The sequence below is a fragment of the Ornithodoros turicata genome, chromosome 6, assembly GCF_037126465.1.
Source record: "Ornithodoros turicata isolate Travis chromosome 6, ASM3712646v1, whole genome shotgun sequence".
In the NCBI taxonomy this organism is placed as follows: domain Eukaryota; kingdom Metazoa; phylum Arthropoda; class Arachnida; order Ixodida; family Argasidae; genus Ornithodoros; species Ornithodoros turicata.
In genome coordinates, this window is record NC_088206.1 from 48,070,726 (window position 1) to 48,094,123 (window position 23,398).

The window sequence follows — 23,398 nt, forward strand, 5'->3', positions numbered from 1 at the left end:
AGAGAAGGGAAAGGGAAGGCGCATGAAAAGAGCAAGTGGAAAACCGAAGTCAGAGCGGGCAAATCTATGCCGTAAGAGTGGGCCGTATTTCGTTAGAGTGGGAGAATAAAACCCTGCATTCACGTATATGTAGGCGGATATCCTCATATTACTTGTGAATTCGGATGAAGCTTGAATGTGTAGAGGAGATGGTGTGTCCCTCCACGACACCTGATCGACGGTGATGCAATATCCCGAACGGCGAGATGCGCCGGGGAGCTTCTAAGATCGTAACCTCGATCCTGGGCTACGTCGACCTTGGCGCACGGCGGTAGTGGCGCGTCATGGTCGTTCACGGGACGCTACATCGCTCCCCTCTCAGATGCAGGGTGGTGCTTGCGGTGCGCGTCCATACCACGAAGTGGCATACGGCATCGGTACACGGCTTGTGGTCATGGTAGTGGATACATCAGGGCGTGGGCAAGTACGCTGTGAGCCGGGCAGATGTCAGTGATGAGGTGAGGCGCATGGACTCTAGGGAGAGAGGGCGACAGTACTAGTAGTGAGCGATGAGCTCGAAAAGTTGTTGGCCAGTAAGTGTTGGGGAGGGCCGTCACGAAGCGTCCCTACTGAAAAATCCTATAGGTAGTATAATATGATGTCATTGGATAAAGGACCCATAAGGGATATAGGTATTACAGGAGTTATGGGTCTTACAGGGGTTATAGGAAATATAGGTATTAGGGAGTTTTAGTTCCCCCTACGATAACACGTCGATCGATACGATATCGGAAAAACAGACACGACTCACGAGTCGGTGGGAATGATTCGTAAAGCGCTTGTCCGCAGCTTTAGTTTGCAGACGAAGAGTCACCGAGAACAATCCACCGCTACGGAAAATCAAGCGGGACGTCATCTGTTCGCACAAATCTTAACTTAGTTTACTAGTATCCATTTACATTATGCGCATGAAACGCGTGTTACAAGCATTTGTATCAATGGTTGTGGAAGACGTAATGTTGCACGTTTGTCTGCGCACTCATGCGCCGGCAACAGCTTTTGGTGAAAAATAGTCCCCGAAACAATGCACATATTCACTTAGGCTTAGACGTCCAGACGGGGGAAGTCAGTGTGAAGTCCGCACACTACGCCTTGTCAACAGTCCACTGTCCTTAATTCAGAACATCCACTACGTACCGTACCCGTGGTTGTCGCCCAGCCATGATTTTGGGGAGTTGCAGACCAAAATCGTTCGCAGTGCACGCCGCGAGCGAACGATATTGTTTCTGTTGTTGTCAGCCATCTTGTTTGTAAGTGAACGCTCTGCGCATGCTCCAGCTGAGTGGGAGCACGAAAGCTCGCACGAAAGATGTCCGATAAATTCGGAATGAGTGGGATTCCGATATTTTTCGTAGCCGATAGAGATCTCCGACTCAGTATACGCATGCGCACTTTGCGGAAAGCTGAGTCGGAAAGTTATCGGAGGAGCAGAAGTGGCCAACTAAAACTCCCTATTATAGGAGATATAGGACCTATATAACTCGTATATTACCTATATAGTGTATGTATGGGTAACATAGCATGCAATGTAGCTGTGGTGATACATGCATGCACATGCAATGTAGAAAAAATACATTCTACGTCCTGAAGTAAAAACTGTAGAAAAAGGACGCGGACAAGCGGGTTAAGACAGTAAACAACCGATAGACCTGCAGACTCGCAACTACCAGAAGTTTAATATAGTATATACAGGATAAGACAATATATACAGTACACGGGGCGAACAACCAATTGCAAAATAGTAGCTAACACTTGGAGCGATAACAAAAGACAATTCCACGTGTAATCTTAACGCGCACGTCTCCCCGTGTAATCTTAACAGGCAAGGAACTCTTATACACCTTATACACCTGTTGCCATGCAAACTTATGTGGAACGCCTGCAGAATTTCAGGAACAGTTTTATCGGAACTCTTGCCGATTACTCTAGTATCTTTGAGCCCCGGCGAACAAGAACAGCCCTACAATGTACTGGCTGGCCAGGAGTGTGTCCTATAGACGACGCATGCTCGAGGAGTCGAACATTGATGCAGCGGCCAGACTGACCAATATAAAAACTACAACAATCCAACGGTATGGAGTAAACCACTCCTATATCACTCTCAACTGACGGATTCGTGTGTCTCACTTCGCAACTTTGTCGTTGCTTTGCGCAATTTATGCGCTGGCATAGTGACTGTAGTTTATGTGGAGCAGAAAAGACAACTGCATACCTAGCCACCACCTTTTTAAAATTATGGGAGAATTTGTGTATATAAGGGATACACACAGGCCTACTGGAACGTTGGCTAGGCTGCCTTGCGCTCTCCCCTGATTTCATTTTCTTTAACAGGGTTTCTGCAACACTCTCTAAGCTAGATTCTGGATAGCCAGCATTCCTCAGCCTCATCAGTTGAGCATCAAAACTTTCTTGTGCCATGTGCTGGCAAGATCTATTTAATGGCGAGCGTATCGCGACGCTGGCTACTCTCTTTTAACAAGTTTAGAGTGAGCAGACGAAAAGGGGAAAAGTGGTGACGAAAACCGGCTTGCCGTTGTTGGCCTCCGGATGGTGGTGGTGGTGGGTTGTGATAGGGCTTGCCGTTGTCGGCCTCACGTATGTGGGCAACGTCACGACTGACGCCCTGGGGGAATGTGCGTCCTGGGCCGACTTCTAAGGGAACTGTGCCGACATATGTCTGAAAGCGTCTGAGGAAAACCCAGGAAAAACCCCAGACAGCACAGCCGGCACCGGGATTCGAACCCGGGTACCTCCCAGTCTCGATGTGACATTGGCCTCCGGAAGCGTCAACTGCGCTGAACACGAGGCCGGCCAATCAAAGCGCACTTCGGCTATGATTTCGCTGGCGTGTTAGCTATTCTGAGTTGTTGTCGTCATCGTCTTGATATGGGTCGCTGTCGTCTGCCTTACCTACTGCACCGCTATAGCGCCAGGCATTCTCTGACAAGAAACACATTCTCCTTTTGGACACCGTTTTTTAGACATTGTTGGCCCTACTTGTAAAATTTGTGACACGTGCATTTTTGTTTCGAACGACTGATTGCACTAAGTGCTCTAATTTGATTTGAGTGCATTAAGTGCACTGATTTCACTTTGCGCTCTAAAAACGTGCATTTTTTTCGAACGACTGATTTCACTAAGTGCTCTGATTTGATTAAGTGCACTAGGTGCAAAGATTTCACTTTGTGCTCTAACAACGTGACATCGGAGCAACGCTCTCCGACTTCGTCTGCTGGTTTTTCGTCGTATCAAGGTAGTACCAGCAAATAACTGGCGGCGGAACGCGCGTGACATGCAGTCTGCCGCACGAACTTCGGCTTCGGCGTGGAGGTTGGCCTTTATTTCAAACCCCGGTCTACCAAACGGTTTCCACGTGCCGCCGCGTGACGTTTGGAGCTCGCCAACATAAAAAAGAGAAAAGAAACGATAACGAACGCTTTGTTGAGATCGACGGTGATGGAATGTCCTGGAGTGTCGGATGTGCTGGCGAGGTTCTAAACCCATGGCTTCACTGAACAGCGTCGATAGAACTGACTAGTTGATGTCTTGGCTCAGGGCAGTAGCGCGTCGTCGTCGTCCACGGGCCCCTGCAAATGGCCCCCAAACGTCCTGCAACATGCTCATAGGGCCTTTTGCACGACGTTTGGTGGCGCTCCGAACCGTATTTTGTTTTATTTGCAGCGCTAGTTATGGTCGTGTAGCCGGAGTCCGTACACAGGCATGCATCGCCTACACTGCGGCACTGGAAAATGGTGGCGCAATGATTTCCACAAAAGAGATGACGTTCCCGGTACAGCAGTAAGGCAGGGAACACGCGAGTCACGACCGTCAAGTAAGGGCTCTCTGCACATGAAGAGGGAGTTGGCGCTGCGATCGCCGGGCGAAACTTTAGCGCAGAGGCCCGACCCGTAACCGATCGAACGCGGATAAACCGCGATGAGTGGCGCGCAGTGCATTGTGGCACAACGGAAGGAAGACTCAGAAGAGAGAGCGGAGAACCTTTTAGTCGGCAGTAGCAACACCTTCCCAATACCAGATCAGAGCTTTGTTGAGGCAGACAGGAAGCGATGTCTCCAGAATGGAACGTGTGGCCAAGCGGCATCAGTCAAAATGGGACGGTTTGAGAACGCTGAGATTGTGGAGGCAAAAAAGGATTAGGTGTCATGGTGCGGAACGTTGGTGGCACGGGGTCCAACGTATCGTGCACCGCGTGGCACAGGTGAAAACGGGCGAACATGGCTGATCGGTGGCTTCTGAGAGGGGGCTTCAGTGGCCGCGCCCAAAAAAGGCAACAGATCTACAGAGGCGACCTCTAGACTGTTGGGGAGCCTGATCGTGAGGGCTTGTCGTGGCGAGAGTGTACTGAAAAGTGTCCGCGATAAGGAGGCTGAATGGGCCTGCGCATGACATCGTGTGGTAGAAAGACGTGGTGGCAAGATCAGGCTCAACGAAGATGTGTCGAGATGATGAATGGCGTGTAAGCGGTACTCCCAACTCTGCGCAGTTGGCTTGATGTTGGGTAGCATATACTTGAAGAGTGACGAAATCTGGGCTTGTTGGTATGTTGCTGCTCAGCGTCCAAAAGATGAAGACATAATAAGAGAGGGACACAACACATGCGCCCCTTCCAACACTTGTCGTATCTTGAAACCTCCTTGAAACTTGTCGTATCGGCTGCTTATACACTCCTGGTCACCTGCCGGTTGTTCTCTCTATTCTTACACGTGTCGAGGCATGTAGCACTTAGGGGAAAGGGCTTCGGCGCAGGTTGATCTAAGGTCATTGTATCAAAGAAATTGTCCGTGTTGGTGGGTTGGTGTTCCAAAGACGGAGATCGACGGGAAACACCGGAAGATCTGTTTTATATGGCTGCTCGAACACTCGGGAGAATTAATAGCAAACGCCCTGCCCAACGAGTCGACTCTTCGGTGGCGCGCAGGGTATTCTTCGTCATGCTGTAGAAACGCTGCACGATCCCGTTGGCGCTGGGGTGGTACCCTGCGGTTGGGTGGTGTCTGGCTTTTTGGCTCGGACCCTTTTTGCAGATTGCGTCTCCGAGAGACACGGCCACCAGCTGCAGGTGTACAAGGATACTTCCGTCGATAAATCCAGGCCTAGTTCATCCCGGCCTACACTCTAAAATCTGTACCTCTTAAAATCCCCTTTTATAAGGTACATTTTTGCAAAAATGTACCCTTTATTTTATGCGGTACGAAAGCGCCTAAAAGGTACAGCACTTTTAATGTACTGCCGTCTAACAGGTACAGCCATTTTAGAGGTACCGTCGTCTAACGGGCACAACCGTCTAAGAGGTACTGCCGTCTAACAGGTACGCCCGTTTAAGAGGTACATCCGTCTAACAGGTACGCCAGTTTAAGAGGTACATCCGTCTAAGAGGTACGCCTGTCTAAGGGGTACAGTTGTCTAAGAAGTATACAGTCCGCACGCAACAGAGAGGAACATGTTCGTGGTGACATAATCCGCACGTGACGTATGGCACGCACAGTAAAATGCACGACGCGCATCATGTATTGTGTGCTTATGCTTTGGTATGGGTAGTGGTAATACACACTCGCAGAAGTGTGCATCTGTAACATACGCGAAGGCGACCAACGTTTTGCAAGCACATGCGGAACAAAGACAAAGGGCGATCTGTATACTGATTCGCTCTTTATTTGACCTTCAGCGATTTCAGCAACTGCGAAAGCCGTGGCTTTCTGTACTGCTTCGGGAATTCGTTATCGCCCACGACATATATTTTCCGCAGGCAAAACAACTGGCCAAAAGCAGTTGGGTATGTAATGTTTTTTTCGTAGTAAACTGTCAAGCAGCGGAGCAGCACAAACTCATATAAGCATGTCCGACGGTTCCAGTTGCACAGCCTCTCCGTCACAACACCAAACAAGGCTCTCCTGCCCGAAAACGAGTTTCGGTCCCGGAGAGACCACCTTTTCGGGGACGGTCTGGAGAGGAACGCCGTGCAATTAGTTCGTGTTTGTGCCTTCCAAACGATTTGTCTCAAACAGAGGAAGCAGTCCACATACCGTTGATATCTGGTCATACTTCGAATTTTTATGGACTTAAGAATACGTCCACATCAACGAACATCGGCGATTATTTTCCTTCATAGCTGAAAAAGCCGCCAGGATGTTGGTCATCACCACCATAGCTTGATCAAAGCTTTTGCGGAATCTGACGTCGAATTCCAGTATCAGCTGAGAAACAAATGAAGTTTAGATATTAGAGATAAATTTACACTGTCGGCTTGAGCAGTAACAGAATAGCAAAACCGATCACTTCGCTTCATTTATTTCGATCGTATGAATAATTAGTGTTGACAAACTACATCGCTGCGCCGTTAAGTGAAGACGTCATTCTGACCCATGGGTGTTTTGCTGACTGGCTACTCTTGCTGGTGCCTGACCTTCCAGCAAAGCAATGTATAAAGGTGATCAGATTTCCCTCCAGTATAGAATTATAATTTTATTCCTTACGCGGAGAGCTGGATTCGAAAGGATCCATTGGAGGTGGCCGTGCAACGTAGTAGTAGTGTTCGTTATACTGACGGGAGGTACATTGGCGCGCAGACTTGTCTTAACCAGTGGAGCGCGTGTCTTTGGACGCTGAGACGCAGCTGGAAGCGAGGTTGGGATGATCTACTATCCCCTTGAAAGGAGGTCGATAAGCACAGCGGATGAGGTCGCGTTTCGGCATCTTCGTTGTGCGTACCGACCCTCCCTTCAACGGGACTGTAGATCATCCTGATCTCGTTTCCAGCTGCCTATCAGCGCCCGATGACGCGCGCTCCGCTGGTTAAGGCAAGTGTACGCGCCACTGTATCTACATCGGAAAATGTTTCAGAGCTACAACTGGGACGATAACCTGTAGCGCTAGACAAGCCTGAAATAATACACTGACGTGGAACGCTTCTAGGTTGTTAAAACCCCAATGCAATCGCATACGCACTCTGGCAAGCTAGCGTTCACAAAGCTCACCCCACATGCACGTACTTGTAGCGAAAATGAACAACGTTAAAGAGCAACTTACCATCAGGTACACCTTCCCGGCCTCTCCATCCATGTCCCTCAACCGGTCAACTTAACCGTGCGAAGACGGCGACTTCCTGATCACAAATCAACCTTCACACGCGGACGCGGCTGCACTTATAACGCATGTTTCTTCAATAGGTATCAAAAGTTCGATTCGCTAGATATGAGACAAGATAAAGAAAAAATGAGAAACTCACCCGCCTGACCTCATGAAACCACTGGAAGGTGTGGCTTGTCGGCTTGTCGCCAGCTTATCTGTTCCGGAATGTTCTTTTTCTCTTAGTTTTCATGTTGGCCAAAAGAAAACCTGCCTCCTTCACGAACACACGGAGAGAGTTCAATCTCTTTCTGTTTTATCGATGTAAATACCCAAAAAGCAATAAACCTCGCCTATACAGAACGGCATTTTCCTTCCTCACTGTCTAGCCTGTGTTCCTAATGTACTTGAAATAGACGCAGACAATTTAAACAAAAGTACGACGGTTGAGGTTCTTTAGCTGACGACACAGACAGGAACTGTGATCATCAGCCGTGAATGAAACAATCATAGCTGTAAATCAACAGCCAATCTTTATCTCCAAGCCTGTGCGATGTACATGCATTATCTGACTGCATCGAACCCTTTGGGGCGTTACTTGAACGCAAGAAGTGCTGAAAGCAGTGGAAAGCACAAAAGGATTTTGCGCAAGAGGTACTGCTTTATACGGTACAAGACACGGTACCTCATAAACTGACCGTGTACCCCATAAATATGCTTGTACCTCATACATTAAAAGCGAGATCCTTTGTCTCGCCCAGTACCTCTTAAAGCAACTGCGGAAAAGCACTGATGTACCTGATATTTACCAGGTACAGCTCGATATAAGGTACGTTATAAGGTACCGATTTTAGAGTGTAGAGCTACCAGCTGGGCAGAGTCACACCCTCAAGCCCTGTTTTCTCTCCTCAACAAGAGGCAAAGCTATTTCCATCTTCCAGGCCCTGGCCGTGGTTTCTAGGAAATATCCTACGAAAGTAGTGATCCTTACGGATTCCAATGCTATAAAAGGACATGCTCATACAAAAATGAGAAATTGCTTTGCAAATACGATCACTGTTATGCGGCAGAGCCTGGAGGCAACCACATCGGTATCATGATCACTTGGCGACGTGAACGTCTCAAAATTGAGTGTTTATTGGCATAGTCGCAAGGCAACGTCCGCTTGCGTCCCATCTTACTATCTACGCTGCAACAACAGCTGCCCTTTAGAGAAGACAATTTGTATGTCATCTGTTCTCCTTTATCCACTTTGAGGAGGAGGGAAGCATGATTCACAGAAAAAGGCACAGAAAATCCCTAAGGCGCAATATGTTTGCCAAGTAACCTGAGAAATTGCCGAAGTGACGCCCATGAGAAGGAAGAGCGAGCCTCTTGTATCGTCTCCTGCTTGGCGAAGCCCCGTTCAACAGCAGCCGAATGCGTACCTGCAAATGGCGGTAAGAAGCATGAACACAAAGAGAGCAAGCGAGGAAGTATATATGCTATATTCTATTAATTATCATGATGATGTTCCCTGATTATGCGAATTTGTTGCTTACCTGGTTGTGCTTACATTGTGTATGGTTGACTCAAACTCGACGAGGAACTTCGAAAACGCCATGTGGGGTTGACTCTTGAATTTCATGCGCAGCGAATTATGCCACCTTTCGGCGTGATTGTTTGTGCGGAGATCGTCCTCATCTTCAAACTAATTCCAGAGATGAACGTTGGTAAGCCACTGCCGCTCGAAGTATAGTCTACGTAAAGGCAAAGGGCCGCAAGTTTCCTTTCAGATCCCTAGATGTTTCCAAGAAAGATCACTGACATTGGGAAACGCGATACGTAGCGAGAACACAGTTATAGAAAACAACACATCGTAACTGGACGGTCACTGTAGGTCAGCGGTCCTGCGAACGGGTTTGTGTTTTCTGTGATTCCTCTTTTGATCGATAATCCATTTGCTTTCATGAATACAGTCACCTGCCATTCACCCAGTGTCAAAATGGCCTGTGCTTTCAGGAATGCAGCCAGGCAGTCGCCTGCCGAAAGGAGCAGAGCCTTTGGGAATTCCCCCATTTGGACGAAACGGGCTATTGGACGGTACGTGTATTGGACACGCTGGGCAAGTTTCTCCTCACCTGTTCATTTCGTCCAAGTGTTCAGTACGTCCGATTTTTTTCGGACGAATTAAATATTTGGACGTTGTGAGCACTTGGACGAAATAACCGCTTGGACGAAATGGGGCGTAACCAAATAGTCATATGGCACGAAAACCAGGAGGGAAGATTAGGAGTGTCCTATATGTTTTCTTTGCTCCTATGCACAATATTAAATGAATGCGACAGAGGAGAAAAGGGTAACTGAACTAAAAATATTAATAAATGTGCTGAAATGAGTTAACAATTTTTCAAGCAAATAAGATATAGATGTGGCAAAAACTAAATACAAATAAATATGAATCCTTACAGCGTTCAATATTTCGTTCGGTACATTTGGTAGGCTCTGTGCCTAACATTTTTATTGTATAACTTATCCGTTTGGCACATTAAAAGCTTTTCAACCTTCTCTGGAATACTGCTATGACGCAGAATGAGTACCGCTTTTTCTGCGAAGGGAACCAAGCCGGGCGTGGCAGTAGCGTAGCCAGAAAAAATATTTCTGGGGGGGAAATTCAGGAGGAAATTTGCATAGGAGAGAAGGGTTTACTCCTCGTTTCCCTATCCCAAACGAGCTACCAAATGTACGATTTCGGGAGGGGTTTGAACGTAGCAAACCATGCCTACGCATGAGACCGTTTTTTCCGCTCTAATCCCCCGGGAACCACTTTTTCCGAGATCGTTTGTTCCGTCACCAAATTTTCCCGGGCCGTTCGACCAAATGGGTTCCATCAAATGGGCGAACACCTTGGAATTGATTCTGTAACTGAACTCTTTGGAGACTACATTTCACACGGCGGAAGAAACGCATTGTTTGTGTTCACGTCAGAAGGAGCATATTCCGAGGATTCACCGAGTGCAATTGTCCAAAACGGGCGCAACCTGATTAACATAATAAATCCCAGCCCCGAGCAAAATCCCAAAAACAGAACTTCACCACATAGCTCGCTCCTAACCAACCATCATACCAAATGATATCATTCAATGTCATGATTTGTTCAAAACAGGGGGGAGGCGCCTATCTGGGACAAGATAATCTGTCCCAGATAGGCGCCTCCTCTCATTTTCAACAAATCAGTGCACAGAATGATATCATTCGGAATGATGGTTGGCTAGGAGCGTGCTATGTGGTGAAGTTCTGTTTTAACAGTGTAGGGCTTCTCGGAAAAGTGTGGAATTCCTGCGTTGTCACATTTGAAAGGCCATTTTACAGAAGAATATTTGTTGCATATAACTCGCACTGATAGAAGTACCGTACCTTTCTGTGTATAAGCGCCGTTATATATTAAAAAAAGTTATCTGAAGAAGTCCTGCGCAGGATGGTGACGCGCATATGATGACATTAGATGACGCGCAGGATTTCTTCAGATAATTTTTTTAAATGTATAACGGCGCTTATACACAGAATAATACGGTACTTTTATCAGTGCAAGGTTTGGGACCCTGAGGCAACGGAAGCCTTTCTTTCAGCTGAGGGAAGGTTAGGGCTGGCCTAGTTGAATGGGGAAATACGCTTCTGTTGTTTGCAGTTCCATGACCTCACAGGTCAATCTGATGCCTTCCTGGTTTTCGGGCCATATATGACCATTTGGGCCTTCTGGACACCTTATCCTGCCCTGCTCATTTGACCCAAATGCTCAAAAGTCCCAATTTATTTTCGGGTCTTATGAGCATTTGGGCGTTCTGGTCACTTGGGCCTTATGCACTACGTACTGAAAGGTAACTTACTCTCTATGGCCTCAAGCTTGTGGTGACCCGGTCGCGAGGAGGGGGCGGCCCTTTGTCTGAGGCCCCCCAACCTTCTCAGCTGCCCTCCGGGCAGGTTTTCTTCCACTGACCAAGATCGCTGCACGTGCCGTTCTGTCGCTCGGATTGAGGTCAGTGGGAGGTGAGGCGGGAGGGAGCGACGGGGAAAACGGGACATTCGGGACCGGAGCAGCGCGGGAGGAAGACCTGTACGAGAGGAGTAAACTATGTAAGTTGCATTCCAATCTGGTGTTGGAGTCATTCTCGATTGGCGATAGGGAACGTAGCGGTTACTTAGACCACAACCCGGTGGGGAAGGCTTCTTGCAGGAGCAAATCCCACATCTGGCGCCCAACGTGGGGCCTACGTTCCCTTGTCGTCAATTGAGAGTGGTTCTGAGCGCTCTACATTTTGGGGGCCCTGTTGGGTTTTTGGGGGAACACGGGTGCTAGGCGCCTCGTGGTATGGTAGTACATACGCGATCCATGGAGAATCAGTCCGGGTCAGCAACAAACGGGGACACTATTAACCCCGGCGAGGCAGGAGCACGTGGCGGCAACGGCGATGCCGCAACCAACACGGGGGCAGGTGTGTATCCACCTCTCCCCACTCCACGAGCGGTTGATACCGCTAGCTTATTGCTGCAACTGACAAATATTGTCGCTTCATTTACCCAGCACTTGAATGCGGCGCAGACTAGCCCGCATTCTACTTTTTCCTCACGGCTCCACCCGAGTATGACAATTCCGACGTACTCGGGGTACTCTGATAGAAAGTCGGTAGCCGACTTCCTATTGGAGATGGAGACCTATCAGGTTGCATCTAGAGCGTCCGACGAGGTAGTGCTAGGGCAGGTCTTGCCAATAGCTCTAGTGGGGGACGCCGCTCGATGGCGAAGGCTGCAGAAGCCTTTCACCTCGATGGCGGACTTCTGGCAGCGTTTTAGGGAGGAATTTTTGCCACCCGACTACGCAATGCGTGTGCGGGAAGAGTTAGGTTTTTGCACACAGCACGCCGACGAGAGTCTCATTGAATTTGTGCGCGCAATTCAGGAACTCTACGATAGGGCCGACCCGACGGCCACAGATCAGGATAAGGTTTCGCGTGTTATACGGCAGAGCCATCCTAGCTTCCGTCCGTATCTACGGGGGCGAACTTTCGAGAATCTTGATGCGCTTGCACGAGAGGCTCGTGTGATTCAGGCTGATTTATTGTCTGAATTGCGGTACCAACCTCCACCGCGCCCGGAACTATCAGTTCAGCCGGGTTGCGCTTGGGCGGGCGTGAAGGACACCGTTCCACGGGGAAGGGAAGCGACGTCGTTGGTTGCGGACGCGGGATGCCGGTCGGACGTCATCGTCCCGCCGCGCTCCCTGGATCCTTTCTCCTTTGAACAGAGGCGCCGTGCGGGGTTTGGCGAAAACTCACGCGGCGGTCCGAGGAGTGGAACATCCACTGCTCGGAGGTTTCAGGATAGGCAGAACCAGGTAGAGAGGGACCCCAGTAGCCAAATGCCACAGGCGGACCGCGGGCGGGCGCAGCCCAGATGCTATGGCTGTAATCAACCAGGCCATTACAAGCGTGACCCTCCTGTGCGTCGGGGAAATTTCCGCTCGGCGCAGGGAAACTAGTAACGCCGGCGGCGGCAGTTGGGGTTGGCCCTAATCCGTCGTCGGCAGTCAGAGAAAGCTCGGGGCGTGTGTTTCATACCTTGCCGCAGTCTTTTGCCGAGGATGGATCAGTTTTCGCCCCAATAGCTTGCAGAGTTCAGGAGTCTGCTCCTGTGTTCGGTCCGTACATAGGCGTAACAATAGCTGGGAAAGAGTACATTGGCCTGGTGGATACCGGTGCCACGCTCTCGCTAATCGGAGACGCCGTGTACGCGCACTGTCGTGAACGAAATGTCCGCGTCAGGAAGGTTGATATCCCATTGCGGTTAGCATCGGGAATGTCCAGTGCTACAGGCGCAGTGAGACATAAAATGTGCTTTAGCGGGGGACGGTGCAGACAACGGTTCATATACCTGTCAGGGCTGTCAATCCCAGTTATTTTGGGACGAGATTTCATTGTCCGAGAGGGATTGATTCTCGATTTAAAGGCAAACGGATATCGGTGTGGGGGACCGCTAAGCCCACTGATTCCTTTCGGCTCTCCTTCACCGACTGGCCGTTTAACCAGTCGTGTGGATACCCACTCGTCAGAAACTAAGCTTGTGCAAACTGTGGGGAGAATCCCACAGGATATCGGGCGGGTTTTAGCGTCTTTCGGGGGCACAGGAGTTGAGCGCGCCAGGCTTTTGGACGCTTTGCTACCCTTTTCCGAAATGTTTACGGAGCAGCCAGGAACAACCGATGTTCTAGAACATCGGATTGATACTGGTACTGCGAGGCCCTGGCGGTGTAACCCCAGGCCCCTCAGCGCGCGTAAGAGGGATCTCCTTGACGCGGCGCTGGATGAGATGATTGCGACAGGCGCGGTTAGGCGATCGCAGAGCCCCTGGGCTTTCCCGGTGGTGCTGGCACCTAAAAAAGATGGGACGGCAAGACTGTGTGTGGATTATCGCCAGTTAAACGCCGTGACGGTCAGAGATGCTTATCCTTTTCCGTCCATCGACTCGATCATGTACGCGTTGGGGAATGCCAGCGTGTTCACGATTTTGGACTGTAGCAGGGGCTTCCTGCAGATTCCTGTAGGGGAGGAGGATATCCAAAAGACGGCATTCACGTGTCACAGAGGCTTGTTTGAATTTACGAGACTCCCTTTTGGATTGTCCAACTCGCCCGCTAGTTTCCAGAGGCTAATGGACGTCGTGCTGGATGACGCGAAGTTCAATTATGCCATGGCTTACATGGACGACGTAGTGGTATTTTCTAAGTCGTTCGATGAGCATCTCGTTCACTTGGGCAATGTGCTAAGTCGGATGAGGGACGCGGGGTTGACCGTTAATCCCGGCAAAGTTCAGCTTGCATCCCCCAAGGTGGATCTCCTTGGTTTTGTAGACGACGGCATATTAAAACTCAAGCGCACGCATGTCTACTGGTACCAAGTCCAGGGCCAACTCCACGTAACCAACCGGCAGTACTGCCTTTTCGTTGTCTGGACTGGCGCTAGCAACATCTCTGTGGAACGAATTGAAAGGGACGACGCCTTTTGGAACGAAAAAATGATGGTGTACCTCGAGCGATTTTATAACGACTACCTGCTGCCAGAGCTCGTTAACCCCCGCCACCCTCGAAGCATGCCAATTAGAGATCCAGGTTACAGGAAGAAGTACGCAAGGACAGAAGAACTGTAGTCAGTGATTTCCTCCTCCGGTCGCAGAGAGAGAAGCAGACGTGTCCAGCATGGGCGCCCTCCCTGCCCTCCCACCAGGTTGGATTCACCAGCCGTCCAAAACCAACTCCTCCCACCCTACAAACAGCTCTTTTCAGACCTCACCCAGCTATCTACAAGAACTTGACCAGGCAGCTTTGACCCAGTTTTCGCCACCAGGACCTGCAATGTGCCACCGTGCTCCACGCACGTTTTGTCGCAAACTCCTTGCGACGATGAGGAGCATGGCGCCAACACCGACTTCACGGACCACGATGGACCTTCTGACGTTGTAGCCAAACACAGCTGTAAGTCGTCGTCGACTGTCATCTTTCGACAAGTACACCCCACTGACTCGCTTCTGAGTGCGCACCCAAACAGTGTCATCGCCTCCGTCATTGCTGCAATCGACGGTGATGTTTTTCACTACGTGTTTCGAAAGGACCGCAGCCTCACCGCTAGCGTCGCTTCAACGGTCGCTGAAGCGAACCTTCTCCAACCCAGCTACATAGCCGGCATTCCGGTGACAACCAGTGTCTCCCCATCCCAAACCTGTCAAGTTGGTTTCATCTACGGCTGCAAAGCGCCCCACACCGCCTCTTCGTTGTAGGTACTGGACGACGCCTTTCGGAACGAGAAAAGGGTGGTGTACCTTGCGCGAATTTATAACGACTACCTCCTGCCAGAGCCTGTTGACCCTCGCTATCCTCGAAGCATGCGAATTAGAGTTCCCGATTACAGAAGGAAGTACGCTAAGCCAGAAGAATTGTAATCAGTGTGCCATGTGCCTTTTGCTAATCGAGACAAGGTCATGTGATGTCGGCAGCCTCGACGAGGACGAGAAAAAAAGCTAGAGTGGATTTCTGGAAGTTCCGGCGCGGATAGGCAAGATGACACTCACAATGACAATTTGTTATGAAATACTCTCACTCCGAGATCCAGGAGCTGAAGGTCACTTCCAAACGAATGGGACATCAGAGACCCAGTTCACGGCATGCTGATCTGTACTTGGGCGAAGTCTGGGGCCGTGGTTAGTGACGATCAAGATGAGCACAACAGACCCGAATTATATACCCAACCAAACTGGAAACCTCCATTCGCACTTTACGTTCCAAGCAGCTGTATGGTCCACGCACACATATTTTTGTCCTCTACCCTGCTTTTCTTCCCTTTTCGTCTTCTCTTTTGCCTTTCTCCTCCTCCTCCTCCACTGATGTCCAAGGATCTGGGAAACTCTAAGCTAGCCTCTTTGCAGTCTTATTTCATTTCTGTTGACTGTGGAAGTAAATGAAGCTTTTTGCACGACCACAACGTGGTCTGAAATTTGTAAGCCCAGGGTGAGAGGAAATAAAGAAAACAGTCTGCGGTTTCGTTTCGCAATTTCCGCGTAATGTCGGTAGGCTATAATATGCCGACACCAACTTGTTTCAACCGCGTCGTGTCCAACCTAGTTTTTTTTTGTGCTACGAGAGATTTCGTTTATTATATGCGCAAGCATTGCAGAAATCACACGAAACGACTGGTGACTAACCCTTCGCCCGACAACAACACAGCACGGAACAGCAACAGATCGACGAAGGAGTTCAGGAGACAGCTGGACAGCCTGTGCGCATTCAAAAGCCGCGCCACTAATTGTTCCGTCTGGCTGAGCGCGATATGCGTGTTTACAGTAAGCGCATTCTTTTCACTTGCACTGAACTGCACTACCTTGGACTCCACGCAAGACGAGTTTTCGGGAGCTGCACTTTCCAGCTGAAAGGAACTTTATTAGTAATGCCTTTCTTTTCAACAGGAAAGTGCAGCACGCAAATAACCCAGTTCAGATCTGGTGCAGAAGGTGCAAGCGAAAAGAATGCACCTAATATTGGACTTGGGTGAGCACGAGCGGTCATATGTTTGCACAAGATTTCGCTTGACCCGTCGCGCGCCAAGAGAAAACGAAAATAACACAAAAAGAAGACGTTACATCAGCGGTACTGCAGTTCCAAGCAAGCGCCAAAATGTTGTGAAGCGGTGACTGCGCAAACCATTTCGCTCGCTGCGCCATCCCTCGACTGTAGACGACGAAGTGCCTGCTATGATGCACCGCCTTAACATGTATGGCATGTTTAGTCGCTATGTGTCAGATCGGAAAAGCCTATCAGGTTGTCAAACGGGCTAGTGTGAACAACATGGGCCATTGGACCGCTTCTTGGACACGAAAAGGTGGGTTAGCATGAGGAATGTGTTTACGAGCAAGCGGCAGTTAAATGTTGCTTAGGATAACGGAATTTAGAACTCCGGCTGCTTCTTCTTCTTTTTTTTTTTTTCATTTTCAACACTCTAAGTGAACCAATAAAAAATCGATCAAACGACCGCTGCCGTTTCGATCTTCAATGAAATGTCTTTCTACCAAATCATATGTCGGCACAGTTCCTTTAGAAGTCGACCAGGATGCACATTCCCCCAGGCCGTCAGTCGTGACGTTGCCCACCTCTGTGAGGCCAACAACGGCGAGACCTTTCATCATCACCACAGTGAATTAAATTCGCCTACCTGAGGTAGAGTGTGGTTGAGAAAACGTCTAAGAGAAAATGTGGCCGATGAACGGATATCAACATGGAACGCAGTCTACTCGATAGCGCCTTAAGCTACATAAACGAATAAACATAAGAGAAAATGAGTAGTAAAAATAAACTGAAGAAATAGCATTAAACTGAATATATGTTAGAGGTTCAACGATAACACCCAGTGAGCTTGAACTAGCGGTGCAGGAAGGAGGATTGACGCTGCACAGCGTCGCAGTCAGGCGCTGGCGTCATCGAATGGTTCTGTAGCATTCGCTACAGTTCCACAGTATAAAGTCTGTGTCGTGAAGCGTACATTAGAATTAGTTTTGGTATGCGCTACAACGTGTCTGTTTTTGCATGTTCTTGCCTGTTTAGGTGTTTTTTGGGGTCTAAATACCTGTCTATTTTCATGGTTTTGGCGCGTAAATTTCCGAGTGCTACTTATAAGAGGAAGAAAGTTGTTCTTGAATGCATAAAACGGTGGGCAAACAGAAATGAGTTGAAAACCAATCATCCAAAGAACCAAGCCAGTCATCTGCCAGACCGAAGAGCGAATAACTATAGGAGCGAGAATGTGTATAGAGCATGTTGGATGGAGTTCCGGAAAAAAATAGTCCCGGAAAAGTTCGTCCCGGAAAAATTGGTCCCTGGTTGCGTGGCGGAAGAAATGGTCCCGCGCGGTTCCGAAATACAGGAGCGTCGTTGTGGTGGTGGTTGTGAAAGGGCTCGCCGTTGTCGGCCTCACAGAGGTGGGCAACGTCAGCGTCGTTGTGGACATCTGATAAACCGGATCATAGCCAATCAAGTGCTATCATTCGCACTCCTCATTTGTTCGAAATTGGAAGACATGCTTTTTTAATTAACATTAATCTTAATGAGCAATAAATGCTGCACGCCATTTAATGAGGAACATAAAAGTGGTCCCAGTTGCTGCACCGCTTGTATTGTACAAATTGCGTCTGTTCTTTCTGTTCCTCTCTTTATTTTGCGGAGTGCAGACAACGCGACAAGATCAGGAAGCAGTTCTGCAATGTCTGCTGCCTTCTCCTCAAAACGAAAAAAAAAGTAAGAGTCGTCTTTCTGCAGCACGAAAATTCAAATCTCAGTTCTTTCTTATTCTCACTGATCAGGCCATATCTTCTGTTTTGTCGACCAACTCATGGAGTGGTAAAAGTTGTTTGGATTTCTGTAAAACGCTAACAACTTGGGGCAGTGTCAATGGGAACTTCAACTGGAGAATCGCAGCAAACATTTTGAAGTAAAAATGGTACACATCGATGCCAGCGAACTTACAATGGAATATCGTTTTGTGTCATTGAGAAAAAGAGAGGACGCCAAACAAAGAGACGCCAAACAATTTTTAACGTACACATACAAGAAAGCCTCCAGGAGATATATCTGAATCCTTGCATTTGCGTCAGGATTCTATTTTCTGACCACACCAGCTACTGTCGCTGATGCTGAAAGAAGCCTCAACACAATCAAACTCACCGATCAAGAATATCCTGCGCTCAACCATAAGCGATGTCAGGCTTTCTGAGTTCGTAGTCAACCGAAAACATGATTATCATATCTCTAGACTATGACGCATTGATTAACCAACTTGCGAAGAACAAGGCTCGAAAGAAGTGTTTTGCGCAAATGTTCACTGCAGGTCTATATATGCATAATATAAACCCTATATAAATCAGGGTGTCGAACCGAACCCGAACCCGAACCGTTATTTTTGCCGGAACCGAACCCGAACCCGAACCGAAATTTTCATGACACTGTTGAACCCGAACCGGAGCAGAACCGTAAAAAATAATAGCGGTAACCGGTTCGCAACAAAACGGTTCGGACATAAAAGAAGTCAGCATAAGAGTTCCTCTCTATCCCCGAACGAAGACACATTGGTATCATCATCACGCGCCTATGGATTTCAGAAATGTTCACCTAGCAGTCAGACGACGACGTATAGTAAGTATACTTTCAGCGTCTTTTTAACATGTTGAAGCGCAGTTGTCATTGTGAGCGCCGCGGCTAGCGCCCCACGCACGCGGTGCGGCGTCTACTCTTCAGAGACGAGGTGCCACGCGGACGAATGAAACACGAATGGTGTAGGCCAGTTATATAGCTCTACAGGACGAATATGTGATCAAATAGGCGCACAAGATTTTCCTTTACACGTGAGCAGTACAAATTAAACAAGTCAGAAACATGAGAAGTGGAGAAGGAGCATACACAGAACGGTGCCTGTTTGATTGGTCGTGGTTTGAAAAGTAAATGTGGTTCTGCTTATTGGTAGCACAGTTGTGTCGTGACACATTGCCGTTATGTTGTGGATTAACTAGTACACTGCTGTGAGCTCGGACAGAGTAAGGCTGGCAGGCTTATTTTCGACATGCTTCAGTACGGTTTCAGATCGATTCACGCTGCGAAGGCAGTGTGCCGGCAAGTACTGTCGTCTATGTTACGCTGTCCATCTTATTAGGCTTCCTTTAAGTGTATCTTGCTGGCACTGTGCGTGTGAAAAAAGAGGTTTTGGGAACAGAAAGTAGCAGGACTACACCGCTTCAACAGCGTGAACAGCGTGCTTCTAGTTGCAATAAGTGTTCATCCATTTCTCATTTCTCTCGCTAAAGGGCTACCTCACCGCTAGAGACGTCAATGCAGACAACAGCAGTAAGCTATTAGCCACGCATTTCCTGATAAAAGCAGTTTTATGGAACATATAAAACGGAAGCGTTGAACCGGTTCGCGAACCGGTTCGATTTCTGGCGTGGCCGAACCGGTACTGAACCGGAACGAAATCAAAACAACGCGAACCCGAACCGAACCCGTATTTTTTGCGGTTCGACACCCTGATATAAATGTCGTATTCCAGGGGTTTAGGAGAACTCGTCACAAGCCCGGTCGTCACAGGCCAACTGGTCATAGGTGAACTCGTCAAGGAGGCCAACTCGTCACAGGGCATCTCGTGAACCTGCCACCTGCTCACCGCACCGTACTCCCCAACGTGTGAAATACGTAAAAGGCTCTCCTGACCTAACATTGGTCAGTCTCGACGGGTGCATATTCTACATGAACTGACCCACTCCCCAACGTGTGAAATACGTAAAAGGCTCTCCTGACCTAACCTTCGTCAGTCTCGACGGGTGCATATTCTACATGAACTGACCCACTCCCCAACGTGTGAAATACGTAAAGGGCTCTCCTGACCTAACCTTCGTCAGTCTCGACGGGTGCATATTCTACATGAACTGACCCACTCCCCAACGTGTGAAATACGTAAAAGGCTCTACTGACCTAACCTTCGTCAGTCTCGACGGGTGCATATTCTACATGAACTGACCCACTCCCCAACGTGTGAAATACGTAAAAGGCTCTCCTGACCTAACCTTGGTCAGTCTCGACGGGTGCATATTATACATGAACTGACCCACTCCTCAACGTGTGAAATACGTAAAAGGCTCTCCTGACCTAACCTTGGTCAGTCTCGACGGGTGCATATTCTACATGAACTGACCCACTCCCCAACGTGTGAAATACGTAAAAGGCTCTCCTGACCTAACCTTGGTCAGTCTCGACGGGTGCATATTATACATGAACTGACCCACTCCTCAACGTGTGAAATACGTAAAAGGCTCTCCTGACCTAACCTTGGTCAGTCTCGACGGGTGCATATTCTACATGAACTGACCCACTCCCCAACGTGTGAAATACGTAAAAGGCTCTCCTGACCTAACCTTGGTCAGTCTCGACGGGTGCATATTATACATGAACTGACCCACTCCCCAACGTGTGAAATACGTAAAAGGCTCTCCTGACCTAACCTTCGTCAGTCTCGACGGGTGCATATTCTACATGAACTGACCCACTCCCCAACGTGTGAAATACGTAAAAGGCTCTCCTGACCTAACCTTGGTCAGTCTCGACGGGTGCATATTCTACATGAACTGACCCACTCCTCAACGTGTGAAATACGTAAAAGGCTCTCCTGACCTAACCTTGGTCAGTCTCGACGGGTGCATATTCTACATGAACTGACCCACTCCCCAACGTGTGAAATACGTAAAAGGCTCTCCTGACCTAACCTTGGTCAGTCTCGACGGGTGCATATTCTACATGAACTGACCCACTCCCCAACGTGTGAAATACGTAAAAGGCTCTCCTGACCTAACCTTCGTCAGTCTCGACGGGTGCATATTCTACATGAACTGACCCACTCCCCAACGTGTGAAATACGTAAAAGGCTCTCCTGACCTAACCTTGGTCAGTCTCGACGGGTGCATATTATACATGAACTGACCCACTCCTCAACGTGTGAAATACGTAAAAGGCTCTCCTGACCTAACCTTGGTCAGTCTCGACGGGTGCATATTCTACATGAACTGACCCACTCCCCAACGTGTGAAATACGTAAAAGGCTCTCCTGACCTAACCTTGGTCAGTCTCGACGGGTGCATATTATACATGAACTGACCCACTCCCCAACGTGTGAAATACGTAAAAGGCTCTCCTGACCTAACCTTCGTCAGTCTCGACGGGTGCATATTCTACATGAACTGACCCACTCCCCAACGTGTGAAATACGTAAAAGGCTCTCCTGACCTAACCTTGGTCAGTCTCGACGGGTGCATATTCTACATGAACTGACCCACTCCTCAACGTGTGAAATACGTAAAAGGCTCTCCTGACCTAACCTTGGTCAGTCTCGACGGGTGCATATTCTACATGAACTGACCCACTCCCCAACGTGTGAAATACGTAAAAGGCTCTCCTGACCTAACCTTGGTCAGTCTCGACGGGTGCATATTCTACATGAACTGACCCACTCCCCAACGTGTGAAATACGTAAAAGGCTCTCCTGACCTAACCTTCGTCAGTCTCGACGGGTGCATATTCTACATGAACTGACCCACTCCCCAACGTGTGAAATACGTAAAAGGCTCTCCTGACCTAACCTTGGTCAGTCTCTCAACTTTTGTCCGCGCCCCAGCAACGGAGCCCCACGCTGAGTTTTCGCCACTTCCATGCTCTCCGTGCCCTTGGCAAAGACGTGATATTTGTACGGTCTGCGGTCTTCGGAATCCGGGTTCGCGGAAGTGCGGGTCGGGCACTGGGGTCTAGGACATTTCGGTGCAGGACATTTCGGTGCTGACATTTCGGTGCACGGACACTTCGGTGCACGGATATTTCGGTGCACGGACATTTCGGTGTACGGACAGTTTGGTGCACGGACGTTTCGGTGCAAGGCGTTACAGCGGCGAGGAATCACTGCAACGCCGGTTCCGAGAAAAAATAGTCCCGGGAATGGCTGGTACGATGTCGACATATCGCCATAAAGAAAAGGAAGAGGGCGGCTTGGCATGAAAAGTAGTGTTGTCAGGAAATTTGGCTTAGATAGAGATTGCGGTATTTTGGTACTCTACTGAATACTTTTTGTTTTGTGTATTTGTACTCTATTTAAAATACATTTTATTGTATTTTCTACTCAATACTCTAATTACATATTTTGGATCTCCCTCTCAAACTTTCTGTGTCTCGTCTTTCCATTATCTTGCGTGTTCAGTGGAAATTTCCTGAGTCCCTCGGACTTGAGTCGGACATTGGCCGTTCTTGGAAGTCTCAATTTAGAGATCTTGCCCCGTATGTACTAATCCTTTGCGGATGAAGGTTCTATTATGTGTGTCCTAATGTGGTAACGCCGAATTTTGACCTCGCCGAGCAGGGACCTGCTAGAAGTTTGATTTGTTCTGGGTCACATATACTTAGTGGAGTTATATGATATCTCTTTGTCATCTTTTTGGGACTTCTGTTTAGATGACTCCTATCATACAGGGACGGCTTGCATAGTACGCGGGTTTTAGGTTATTCATGTCACATAGCGGCGACTCGCCGCATTGACCAGTGACTGGTGACGTTTTGAGTTCAAGGATAAATAGTATCTTAATTGTATTTCAAATACTTTTTGAAGTATTTCGTACTCTATCTTAATTACTTTAATTTTCATGTATTTATACTCTATCTTAATTCCATTCTAACGTCAGTATTTATTATCTTATCTTAAATACATTTTTGAGTATCTTGTACATGTCTGATTCTTCACAATAACGATCGAAGTCCGATGGTGTCCAGAAATGTCAGAAGAGCTTTGAGCGCAGAGCGTTGCTGGGCTGGACTAGGCCAGGGACCAAGCAATTAGATAGTAACCGGGACATGGTAACTTTGTAACTTTTTGTAATACAAGGGGAATAACGTCTAATCAAATGCTTCCACCAAAGATGTAACCGGCACGTCCTTAAAAAATTGAATTTAAATTGCATAATATCCGTACCTTGAAGATGCCGCCTTTGAGATAATACTCACTACAATTAAAAAGCAATTCTTCATCAACTCTTGAAAAAGGAAATAAAATATGAATATCTGTACAGCACCGACCAGAACATGGGGCGCAAAATATTGAAAAAGAAAATGCCCCAAAAGTTGCAAAAAATGCCCCAAAACAGACCACGAACACATGCAGATCAGGTCTTAAATTTATAA

At 48.3% G+C, this 23,398-nt stretch overlaps 1 long non-coding RNA gene across 1 annotated transcript; it reads right to left on the reverse strand.

Annotated features, from left to right (window-relative positions):
* Positions 1–96: 96 nt before the first annotated feature.
* Positions 97–15,374, reverse strand: LOC135397997 (uncharacterized). Its single transcript, XR_010423943.1, has 3 exons — positions 15,252–15,374; positions 10,992–11,216; positions 97–513 (listed from the first exon to the last, which is right to left on the reverse strand). It is a non-coding gene; the product is annotated as an uncharacterized LOC135397997 (long non-coding RNA).
* Between the last annotated feature and the right edge of the window lie 8,024 nt (positions 15,375–23,398).